This window comes from Poecilia formosa, unplaced genomic scaffold (assembly GCF_000485575.1).
Source record: "Poecilia formosa unplaced genomic scaffold, Poecilia_formosa-5.1.2 Scaffold369, whole genome shotgun sequence".
In the NCBI taxonomy this organism is placed as follows: Eukaryota; Metazoa; Chordata; class Actinopteri; order Cyprinodontiformes; family Poeciliidae; genus Poecilia; species Poecilia formosa.
In genome coordinates, this window is record NW_006800308.1 from 469,236 (window position 1) to 480,151 (window position 10,916).

Consider the following 10,916-nt stretch of genomic DNA (forward strand, 5'->3'; position numbering starts at 1 on the left):
CGCTGGGGTCTGAACAACTTCCTTCTGGTCCCCGTCTCCAGAAAAATCTGCGCTAATTCATCAGTCAGTTGGATCTGTCTGATCCAAACAGATCAACTGAACTCTGAGTGTTTTACCCTGTGCGGTCCGGTGTGCGCTTTTACCAGGATTTTTTATTTATTTATTTATTTGCGTGGTTTCGCTTCTCCGAAACGGACAGATGTTACGTCTGCAGCTCATCCAGAGCGCCGCTCTCCTGGGTAACGTGAACCCAGGAGGCTCCATTTGCTAAATCCGCTGGATGAGTTACTTTCAGCGGTTTTTAATTTTTCGCAGTAGCGGAGCCGCGTCCGCAGTGGTTGAGCAGCGGACTGCGCATGTTACAGTCTAATTAACTTCTGCGTCGTCATGGCTCCTCAAATGGATTAACACAACCAGGGGCGCAACTACATATTATTCAGGTGGATGCGAAAACATAAATGAACCATTTTTAATTTTGAAGTGTTGATTTTATTTTTGAACCCTTATTTATTGTAAAGTGTTGATTTTATTTTTGAACCCTTATTTATTGTAAAGTGTTGATTTTATTTTTGAACCCTGATTTATTGTAAAGTGTTGAGTTTATTTTTGAACCCTTATTTATTTTGAAGTGTTGATTGTCTAAAACACCTTACACATGAATTGCCCCATACGGGGTTTGAACCAACAACCTCAGCATTACCAGCACAGTGCTCTAACCTGCTGAGCTAACTCACCTACCTTACAAACTGTTGAGTTTCCATGGATTTAAGAACTGACATGATCTTACCACAATGAAAGTTTGATAAAAGTGCTTATATTCTAATGTTTTTCAAAACAACATACATAATATTTTATTTTCCAGAGATTTTGTATTTTGAAGTGTTAATATTATTTTTGAACCATTTTTAACTTTCAAGTGTTGATTGTATTTCAGAGATATTTTTTTATTTTAATGTGTTAATTTTATTTTTGAACTATCTTTTATTTGTAAGTATTGGTTTTATTTTTTATCCATTTAGCCAAGTCTCTGTAGAACCATTTGTCTCTGCTAATGACATCTTTAATACATTTCTTTGATCTCAGGCTTAGTTTATGGACTGTAATGTGAAATTGGGCACAATTATAAGTCTGACAGTTTGTTCACCAAGTTACTGTGCTCTCTGAGAGGATCTGTAAGTATTTGACATTGTTCCATGCCCATTATTGACATTAGTCTCTGACAAAATGTGGATCATCTACCAGGAACAGTGCAAAGAGCATGAGTTTCTGTAGTGTAGTGGTTATCCTGTTTGCTTTACATGCAAAAGGTCTCTGGTTCGAAACCAGACAGAAACAGATTTTGCATGTTCTCTTCATCACAGGTGTTTACTAAAGGTCAACAAGGGTTCTGTGGTGTCATGGTCTGTACTCTGAATCCAGGCATCTGAGTNGATCCCAGGCTTAGTTTATGGACTGTAATGTGAAATTAGGCACAAGTATAAGTCTGACAGTTTGTTCACCAAGCTACTGTGCTCTCTGAGAGGATCTGTAAGTATTTGACATTGTTCCATGCCCATCGTTGACATTAGTCTCTAACAACTCCAACAACTTTTCGATCATCTACCAGGAACACTGCAGAGAGCATGAGTTTCTGTAGTGTAGTGGTTATCACGTTTGCTTTACATGCAAAAGGTCTCTGGTTCGAAACCAGACAGAAACAGGTTTTGCATGTTCTATTCATCACAGGTGTTTACTAAAGGTCAACAAGGTTCTGTGGTGTCATGGTCTGTACTCTGAATCCAGGCATCTGAGTGAAAGCCTCAGTTGAAATTTTCATGCGTTGCATCTCACATCATCAACTTTGGAACCCCAAACTGAAACAAAGCAGAGAAGTTCAGTTCCTGTAGTGTAGTGGTTATCACGTTTGCTTTACACACAAAAGGTCTCTGGTTCGAAACCAGGCAGAAATGGTTTTTGTAGGTTATGCATCTCTTGGGGTGCAGTGAGACAATAAGAGTCTTCTTCTTTCGTGATGGTTCATTTGCCAATTGACTTCAATGTCGGCTTCTTTGAAATCGAAGCTACTTTACTTCAATTACCAATTGGCAGTTCTATGGTGTAATGCACATGTCAAACTCAAGGCCCGCGGGCCACATGTGGCCCCCCAGCATTTTATAGGCCAATGATTGATTTAAAATAGGTTTTGAGCACGAATTGACTACAAACTACATTTCAACCAAAGGTTCGTAATGCGCTTCCTAACCAGACGCTCCAAAGCGTCCGGTCCATAACTCTTCAACACGCTGTCAGCTCCGGTCAGAAAGACGCATTTAGTTCAGAGTCCATGAGATGATATTCAGAAAGGATTTTTTTAATTAATTGATTTCAGTTGCCTCTGAGACTAAATCTTTGCATAAAGTCTATATTGTCTGCCCATGTGATTGTTTTTATTATTTGTTTACTTACCTTTAAACACTGATTTAAATATTGTAATTTTTAAACTAAGCAGTAATTTTACATCCATGGAAACTCAAATGTAATATTTAAAACTTCAATACATAAAATCAATTATTTAACAATATGAAGTGGTGTTTAATTTATTTTTAACATTGTATATTTATACATTTATGCTAGGGGTGCCCAAGTCTAGTTTTCCAGAGCTACTATCTGCAACTTTAGATGCATTCCTTCTCTAACACACCTGGACCATTGACTCATTATAAGCCTCTACAGACCTGAATGAGGGAAGTCAACCTTTTGTCTGGGGTGTTTTAGCAGGGATGCACTCCTGATCTGTACCGTCAATGTGGCCCATTGAGGGGGGCCAATATGCTGAAGTGACCCTCGGTGAAATTGAGTTTGACACCCCTGCTATAGTTCAAAATCCTGGTAGGAGCCAACGAGACCAGACGTCTTCCCAGACGTGCAGCACAGGAATGTTTTCCAACTTCCCCACATTTTGCTGCATGCTGCTGGTCAGCTGACTAAAAGAGGGGTGCTACACCTTTCTCTTCCTTGCAACATTGAAAGGTTCAGTCATTTTTAAAACATTTACAGTTGTGGCAAACGCATTCAAATGACAAGTTATACCACCCACTACTACTAAGATAACACTGTCATAAAGTTACAGCTGCGAGCAATAAGCTATATGTCGTCTATTGAAGTTGGAGCAGATTGCTCATTAATTGAACTGTAAAATCACAGGTGGACAACAGAGCTACAGGCACTTTTGTCATTGCTTTTGTTTTCAGTGTGTTTGATGGTTCCCTGTCAGGATGATGGTGTAGCGCTTCATCAGAAAACATTCGAGCTCAACGACACAGGCAGGAAACAGAGGGCATCGATTTCACTGAAACATACGGCGTAAACTGAAAGAAATGGTCCTTGACAAGACTTCATCCTGAAACGCTAATCAATCAGCTGTTTTACTCTCTGTAAACAGAGGACTGCAAAGAGTATTTTACAAAGCCAAAATGTTGACTGCCAAATTAAAATAAGTTGGATTTCTGTTGTGTTTTTGTTTCTTTCACAAAATCAAACGGATTAATGTTGTGACTTCATTGTAATATTAAATAAAAGGCGATTTATGTGAAGAATATTCAGCAAATGTACTATATATTAGTTGTGTGTATCATTTTAATATCTGTGTAATGCAAGCATAGTCTCCGGCACAACTCTCCAACCTTGTTGCCTTAGTAACATGATGGCACTGCAGTGGTTGCATGTTTATTTCAGGCCATTTTCTTCAGTGTAGGAACATTTAGATCAAACAAACGGCGAAAAAAGAAAAGAAAACCTTTTCACAGGATGATTCCACAATATGGACACAAAGAAGCGGTTTTGCCTAACCTCTTAAAGATCAGCCAATGGAGGCAGCAATCTCTACAAACAAAAATGATGGCATCATGGAACCAGTTAGTGGCACCAGTTTCATTGGTCAAAATGATTTGCTGACTCTTTGTTTACCTCTCTTCATAGCTCAGAAGTGTAGCAACATTAAGTTAACTTGAACTTCACTCGATCCTAAGGTGGGTTAGATGGTATATTTTAATTGTTATACATATTTGATTAATGTGTCATTTGACCTGTTGCATGGACCCTTAACATCGCTTCAGTTCCACACCCACACAAACGTGTTAATGCTAATCAATATGTCATTACAATTTCCAGAAATAATGTCACAATCAGGTATTTTTTTTCCCAAATATAAGCAACATACAGTAGTTTAAACTCATTTTTTTTATAAACATCACCATCTTGAAATCCCACCTGTTTCTAGATAGTAAGTTCAAATAGTTCATAGTTGGATGCCATCTTTACATGACATTTTAACCTAAAATAGAGGCATTTTAGGTTAGATGGCATTTGCAATACTGCAAACTGATATAGAGATTATTTGTGAGGCTTCTATGCATGTCCAATTAATGAAAATAAGTCAAGATTTCAGTTCCCTCTTAGTTCCCCTAACACAATGAATAGCAGTCATCACAGCAACGTCACTATGGGTGATGCTGCAGTTCCTCCTTAGCTACAATATCTGATCAGTTTTCCATCCATCGTCTATATTATCCTTGCAAAGTTGTAAGAGAGGCCGGTTGGTGCCTATGTCCACTCTGGACAGTCCATCACAGGACAGCATAGAGACACACAGGACAAACCACCATGTATCCACAAACTCACACCTAAGGACAATTTAGAAAGAAACCCCAGCTGGAGTACCCAGGGATTACTTTGATAGAGACAGAGATGGACCTGGAGAGGGACGAGGACATTGTAACCATGGAAACAGAGACGGATGACGGATATGCGAGTTAGTTGCTACGGATGTTGGTAATGTATTAATTCCAATTATGTAATTGGAATATTGCAATTATGTTTTTCTAAAGCCATGCATCCCAAATTAAAGAGGTCACCATTGGTCATATGGAGGCCAATTCATTAATATTTTACACATCATAATCTTATAAATGTGGTGGATTTTTACTGCCACCATCTCTGCAAACCACACACCTCCACTCCCCTTGACCTTCAAGCCATCTCCTTGTGACTTCATGCAATGCTGATTACACTTATAATCACCAGTTTTTTGTTCTCTTGATTACTTTGGCACATGTTCAATTTCTTTCTTTCTTTTTATGGACAATATGTATTAAAAACCTGAGATCATAGCCAGGTTCCTAATTTCCATCTCTTATCCTATTGGCAGGAAGATGTTAAAGTAAATGTTGCTAATAATCCAATGGTGACACTGACAGTAGACAACTACATAACATATGTTTTTTAGCCCATTCTCACTATTAATTATGCATCTTAGAAGCAGATGTGCCGTCACATTGTTATGTGTAATAAAAGTCTCTGTAAATTGGATTTTACTGATTATTTTGAAATAGACAACATGATTAGAAAGTCTGCATTGTAAGATGGCTTATTTTCTAAAGTCATGAATCACAGCTGCACCAAATCATCCGTAAAGAAAAAAAAAAAACAATTTTACCACAACTCAGATTGTGGTAAGCCTTCTGATTGTCTGCTGGAGGTCTTGGTCTCTCTCACATTTTAATAACCCACATGTCACAAAAATACATCACATTTTAAATAGCTTACATTTCTGTGCATCTTTGGAGTCAATTCTTCAGCCTCTCACTGATATTTAAAATAAAGCTTCGCTCCAAATAAAGATAACCCTCTAGTCTTTATTGATTGGTTGACATGGCAACTCAATTCAACAACTTAATCTCTCACTTCAAATAAAATGTAGTCTTAAATTTAGAAATGAGGCGTCAGGCTTAAAGTACTCACCTTCATACCAAATATTCAATTAAAATGGTGCGACTATTTCACTGCACAAACACACCTGAAAAAAAAAAACAACTGGATAGCGCTTCATGAGACAATCTTCCCTCAGAAACATTTAGTTTTTTTTTTATTGTAATCCTCATTTAAAGCTCTTACTGCCACTGATTAATCCGTTTTCACTACATCATATGCAAAACAATTTAGTCATATGTAATGGAGAGGTGGCCGAGAGAAGAAAGATGAGGAACTGCTGCGTATTTTTATTCTCTATGCTACACCCCCTCTAAAGGGAGCCACCCTAAACTCTCATCTTCCGTCTTAGCAGTCATGGAGGTGCAAGCTGCAGCTGTGTGCTTGCAAGCAAGTAAAAGATACAACTCCTTGTATGAAGGGCACAACATGACAAATTACTCGACCCCACAACAGACTTCTTCCTCAGCAACAGGCTACTTCCTCAAACCGTGATACTTGAACCATAGCTGGCTTCTCCAGGCTGCTGCACTCAATCTATCACAAAAACATTCTGTGAAACTTATAGTAAATTGTTTAATCAGTAAAACACTTCATTATTACAGTAGCTCTGCTTTTTGAGTTAAGTCCAGTGTTTCTCAGCTTTGGATTCCAAATGTTGGACAGCAGTTCACATGACTGACTGGCCTCCATTTTGGTTTCCATACTCTAGGCGCCTTAGTTAGGGTTGGACGATATGCCTGAAAAACATATCAATATAAAAGTGTTTCAAAACAGCTGATATTGACAATTATTTGTTTTAAATATATGAAATGCTGCCAAACTGGTCGCATGGCCTTTACTGTTTTATCCACAGTATTTATTCACTCCATGTTGTTTGTTTTTAAGCAGTTAGGAGGAACAGTGGTGAAACCTGAAACTGGTGTTGCACCAGGTCATGAACATATTGTTGCTAGATAACAAACCAGAAGAGTTGGTTACCCAGTTCATCAGGCTGGGTGAGTTAGCAATGAACAGATTGTTGCTTGATAAGTGAGAAACACTTCTCTAGGCTATCGCTGACTATGATGTCTCTGAATAACGTGCACCGAGTTTAGAAGTTGGTTTGTTAAACCACAGTTTACCCTTAAAGAAAAGGAAAGCAATCCCTAAAACAGACGCCAGCTGCTTTAGAGACAGAAATCCATGAGTTTGATTGCAAAGTCTGGCCAGTTTAATAGCCATTATTCATATTAATCATCATGATAGTTTCTGGTGCTTATAGTGCAACTATAGTAAAGTCCATTAATGTCCAGTAGCCTGTGCTACAATGCAGCAAAGTAAGGTTCACCCCCCCACGCCCCCATTATTGTATTCTTGGCCAGGATATTTGGAGGAAAAAAAGATGTTTAAGGGCAAAGAGTGCAGAGCAGCAACGATGGAGCGAGCACTGCAATGCTGACCACTGCAGACTCGTCCATCCAGAACGCGCTGAACTGCTCCAGCTTCAGTTAAGTCAACTATGAAGTCTGATTACAACCATAACTTCAACTGAGAACTTCACTTCTGCACGTCATGCCACAAAAAACTTAAACTGAGTGTAAATATTACTACACCAGATGATGTATATCCTGGTGTTTACTCTTGACTCCTGCTGTCTCTTAAAATAAACATTACCAGTTAAAGAGCGTGTCACCACACCAAAAAGAGAGAAGAGATATCCCTCTGCTGTCATAGTTTCTTTTTATATACACTCATCTAGCTTTGAAGCAGTGAAAAACATTAATATTCAGTCTATGAAGAAAAGGAAGCTGATACCCATCTACCTATTTAAAGAAAAGACAAGCTGTATTTCTACAGATAAACTCTTGAGGACCTGCAGCCTTCTATGCAAGTTCCTTTAGTGAGAACTTGCTCAAGATTCAAAAAAAAAAAAAAAAAAAAAAAGCAAGCAAAGAGTATATGTGACGGGAAAAAAAGCAGAACCAGTTGGACAACATTAATGCAATTTTTTCTTTGCCTAAAAATATTTATCTTTGTCCTCTCAAATTTTATGCACAGATAACGAATCAACCGCAAATTCTTATCACATGCAAAAAAAAAAGAAAAAAGAAAAATACATACGAGTACAAAGGAGTATTTTATACAATAGTCCATTTTAAATGTTCTTTAGATGCATTTCAAACTGCACTCAACAGCATAAATCACACGTTCAGACTGATAAAATGAGGAGACCCTGACTTTAATGCTCAATTGATTTGCTGTTTCTTTACTGTTATTGTCAAAAAGAAAAACTAATTTTAATTATATTATTAGCTGCACAACATATAAGATGTTTCCAGCCTGACTCTGGTTTTCTACAATCTGTGGAGAAGTCAAGACCTTCAAAACAACTGAAAGAGTTGTTTGGACGGGGCTGGGAGGAATACAAAAAAAGAGCTAAAAATACAATGCTAGAAATGTTCTTTATTGTTGGAAATGTGCAAAACTGTGGTATTTTTTCCACCCCAATCTTCACTTTGAAATGGATGAGTGAAGACTGGGTTTTGTGTGATAATGGTAGATATTTTTGTTTGACTTCCCTGATAAACCCACATCAGAGCAGGTACGATTCCCGTCCATCTGCTGATGAAGTTGCATTACTAAGATTTCCTGAACGCGTGAGATCCAGGTGTGCCAGAGAAAGGACTAATAAGTTTTGCACCTGTTAACATGGTGCAGGAATTTCGCCTCTTCCCGTGTGCTGTGCAGCAAGCAACCCATTCAGCGGTGAAAGGAGTGAATCTGTAGGAACAGCATTGCTGCGCCTCTCTTCCATCCTGGATCTGCTGCGCTCCATCCAACACTCAGCAACTGTCAGCACTACTATACACTGAATAATGTTTTTAAAAAATTGCGATGTAAAGCAACACGGTGGCTCTTAGAAACCTTCCTGACCATCAAATCGGTCTTAAATGCAGTTTCAACAAGCGCTTCCTGGGTTAAGATTCGTGCGTGTTTTGGATAAAATTCCGACACTTTTTTTTTTTTTAAACAAAACAAAACAAAAAAAACCAGAAAACCAGTCCTACCTCACTCATGGTGTAAAGTATCGCAGACGTTTCGCTTGCTTCCAGTAGGTGGGATGGAAACGGAGTTTCAGCCTCAGCGGTCTTTATTAAAAGAGCGGCTCGCCGCGGACGGAGCGGCTTTATAAAGTGTTAAGCACAACTCCTCCGTGTCATCACGTCACTGGTAAACCAATAGGAACGCCGTGGGCAAATGTGTCTCCCAAGTCACCACCCAACTTCTTGGAGCGCTGCTGTGTAAGCTCTTTTTTTCACGATGATCAGCCAAATAGAGCGACTGATTAACAGCCTCTCACTCCTGCGAGGCATTTCATGCACCAGGCGCCATGTCATCAGTGCAAACTTATCTCACAAAGAGGGGATATGTCATTTCCACCTGTGCCTGCGCTCAAATGCGGGGGTGTGAACACAGAAATGACTCCATCTGTCTTATTATGGGGAACGGATGAGAATAGGAGGCTAAATACAAATGCATGGTGCTTTTTATTTGTATAAATCAATAAAAAAAATTTAAAAAAAATCAGTCACTCTAAATCCCAATCTCAATTTTGTTCATCGTTGTGCTGTGTCTAAAAGTAAAAGTTCAAGGAAAACAAAATGCCTGGCAATGTGATGTTAAATGCTTGACCTTTTCACTTTTACAAGGCAATAATTTTGTAAATTAAAGTCTACTCGATTCTAATAAGCTCGTTAGGTTTTCCAAAAAAACAACATAATGCTGAATAGAGTCAGTAATGACTGAGCTTTGTGTTCATTCATTCTCCTAATTAAACATGAAAACACAGCAGATTTTTTTGCAGAGGGAACACTGCATAATAAACTAAAAAAAAGGCTGGTTGTATTATGTAACTGCATTCCAGTTTTACTCTTAGGTTGCATATTAAATGCTTAAATCCATCTGGTGTCTGTACTTGCTCTTTCGTTGTAGCAGAGGAGATGCTGCCCATCTCCTGCAGCCACTGACAATTTTTTTTCACATAAAGTTTTCATGAGAAAACAGTACTTTATAGCCTCCCCCAATGAGAGTATAAAGTACAGAGAGTAGTGCATCGTTACTAGGTTGTGCTGCAACATCTCAAATGGCTTTCAAACTTGGAAAAAGTTTTATTGGGGTTTGATTTCATCCACTGATCCAAGTTCCAACTTCAGAGTCCACTGATGCCGTCCACCATAGTTTGAGAGCCAACCATAAAAACGATGCAATACTATTTTAAAGCAGTGTGTGATTTTACTGCATAAAATAACTTTTTTTATATAAAGTATTGGACTCAGTTGTCAGAAAACAATGTATCAAAGACAAACATTGTAAAGTTTTGGAAAACATAGCCTAAGACTTGGTCCAAAAAGCCTCCAGGCAGCCTTTCTTTGATTTGTGAACCATGCATGGAAATGGATATTGATTCAGACAGGACCAATATTTTCTCAAAGCTGTGATGTAGATGGAAACTGAAGCTTGTGCACCTACTGCTACTGGAATGCCATGAAGCCCCAGTAGAGTTCTGATGGATGGAAAGGAAAAAAGGAAAGTGATTAAATAAAAATCGCCTCTGCTGCCCTGACCCGACGTGTGTGTGTCCATAACTGTCAGAGCCTGTGGAAGCAGGAGCTGGCTGAAACTTTTTTTTTTTTTTTTTTGGATCCATGGTCTGCAAGAACAGTTTGCAAAATTTCCCTGTGTGGGATATTTTAAGGTGAGAGGAAAGCATTTTTCTTGTGCCAAGCACACCAGATGGTGTTGGGATTTTAGTGGAAGCTTATAAAAGTTAGTGAGACGCTGCACAATCTGGAGCCACCCTCAGTGTAGCATCGCTGCTACACAGCTTAATATGTCTGGATGTTAAAAACTCCCATTTTAAAGTCAAATGCCTTGTTAAAAACTTAGTTTCCTACCAGTTTTGTTGATGGTTTATTAGAAAAAGGACTGAAAATGCTGAGCTTAACATTGTATTTTAAAAAGTAAAATCTTCCCTTTGTCCCATTTATTGTTCAGTCTTAAATGCCATTACCTTCCTGTGCAATTCCACTCAAAATCTTGCTTACTTTCTCCCATTCACTCCCATTTCCTCTGGTAAAACGTCTAAAATTGTTTTATCCCAAAACAACGATTTTCTGCGCTTTTAGGAC

The 10,916-nt window shown here is 38.5% G+C and overlaps 1 protein-coding gene and 1 non-coding gene across 2 annotated transcripts in view; one reads left to right on the forward strand and one right to left on the reverse strand.

Moving 5' to 3' along the window:
• The window catches only part of pcp4b (Purkinje cell protein 4b), a 37,785-nt gene extending 28,697 nt beyond the window's left edge, over positions 1 to 9,088 (reverse strand). The window contains exon 1 of the transcript XR_001659073.1: positions 8,796 to 9,088. The gene's annotated coding sequence lies outside the window, so the exon portion shown is untranslated. The remainder of the gene's footprint in view (positions 1 to 8,795) is intronic.
• trnav-uac (transfer RNA valine (anticodon UAC)) lies at positions 1,627 to 1,699 on the forward strand. The gene has a single exon. It is a non-coding gene; the product is annotated as a tRNA-Val (tRNA).
• Positions 9,089 to 10,916: the final 1,828 nt, after the last annotated feature.